The sequence below is a fragment of the Rousettus aegyptiacus genome, unplaced genomic scaffold (genome assembly GCF_014176215.1).
Source record: "Rousettus aegyptiacus isolate mRouAeg1 unplaced genomic scaffold, mRouAeg1.p scaffold_m13_p_11, whole genome shotgun sequence".
NCBI classification, from domain to species: domain Eukaryota; kingdom Metazoa; phylum Chordata; class Mammalia; order Chiroptera; family Pteropodidae; genus Rousettus; species Rousettus aegyptiacus.
In genome coordinates, this window is record NW_023416286.1 from 83551382 (window position 1) to 83553103 (window position 1722).

The following is a 1722-nucleotide window of genomic DNA, read 5'->3' on the forward strand; positions in this document are numbered from 1 at the left end:
CAAGATTGCTTCATTGAGTATATTATTAAAAAATAAAAAAATAATATCCATGAGTAAAGATTTAGTTATACAACAAATGCCATAGTCAAACATGGCACATTATTCAACCATCTAAAGAAACTAGGGAAATCTTTCTGCACTGATATAAAATGGGATCTTCTCAGTTACAAATAAGTCATGGGAATGTAATTTAAAGCATGGAGACTATAGTTAATAACACAATATTGCATATTTGGGAATTCCTAAAAGTAAATCTTAAAAGTTCTCATTGTAAGGGGAAAAAATCCTGTTAACTATGTATGATGATGAATATTAACTATATTTATTGTAGTGATCATCTTGCAACATATGCAAATATCAAAATATTATGTTGTATACATGAAATATAATGTATGTCAATTATACCTAAATTAAAAAAACAGTAAAATGGTTTCTAACATATTAATTTATGAAAAGAAAACTGCCAAAGATTATGACTATACTTATATATATAAGCATATACATAAACTTAAATTGAATTTTTGGTGTAATTTGAAAGACTATCATTTTGTACATATATTTTAATACTCTGAATTTTGAAAGGTATGTGTATTATTTTGGAAATCATAAAACTATAAAGATATTCATTGATTTCTATGAAGATGTCAAAAATATTTTGTCTACAGGCATGCCACCCTGAACAAGCCTGATCCCATCTGATCTTGGAAGCTAAGCAGGGTTGGGCCTGATTAGTACTTGGATGTGAGACCACCTAGGAAGACCAGGTACTGTTGGCATAAAAAATTTAAAAAATAAAGAATTGTAAACTTATAAGGTCCTTGCACTTGTGAGGTCAACCAAGGATTGCCTCACCAAAAAAAAAAAAAATTTTTTTTTTCTAGCTACCACTTTTTCTCTTCCTTCACAGTGAAACTTAAAGAATAGTCTTTACTCTTTGGTTCCTCATCTTCTATTTCTTCCACAAACCAGGCTTTACTTTCCTACCTTATCTCATTATAATATTTCAAGGGAGAAAAAAAAGGAGAATAGAAGAGTGTTGGGGGAGAGAGCAAGAAGGAAAAGAGAAAGAAAAGAAAATCTTATTTTTTTCAATGTAAATTAAAATGGAAAAAAAACATTTTTTTCAGGCTTTACCTGAGAGTACTCTTTCTTAAACCACTATTATCATTTTCTTTTTACCTCTCCTATTCTTGCTGATTCTTTTTTTGTTTTGTTTTTACTTTTGTCTGCTTTTCGACAGTAGCAGACAACAGACAATAGAATGTTGTCTATCCAACATTCATTCTCACTCTTTACATCTGCTAACTGAATTTCTACTTTGTTCCAATATTATCCTCTCCCCTTCATTACTCAGGAGACCTTGACCCCAACTCTACACAGAAGTAGATGCTGAGTGGACCGAGCCAGTCACAGTCTTTCCATTTCCTAGCTCAGAGAGGTTTAAGGGTGGCCACGTGTTGCAGTCCTATTTAGTAAGATTTTAATAAATACTTGAGCTTATAACTAAGATTTTTTTCTATCTCCGATTTTGACTTACTATGATATTTATAACTGGTTACTATGATATTTGTAACCATAATAGCAAAGCCAAAAATGAAGATGGCAGAACACAGAGATGGAAGCTAATCTATGCCCTTGATGACGGTGTTGAGCCATTAAAACAGTTTAGAAAACTGCCATCAGGTTCTTATGATTTGAGGCAATTAATTTTGTTGTTTAAGC

The 1722-nt window shown here is 31.4% G+C and overlaps 1 pseudogene; it reads left to right on the top strand.

The window, feature by feature from the left end:
• Window positions 1-657: 657 nt before the first annotated feature.
• LOC118609527 lies at window positions 658-776 on the top strand (annotated as a pseudogene).
• Window positions 777-1722: the final 946 nt, after the last annotated feature.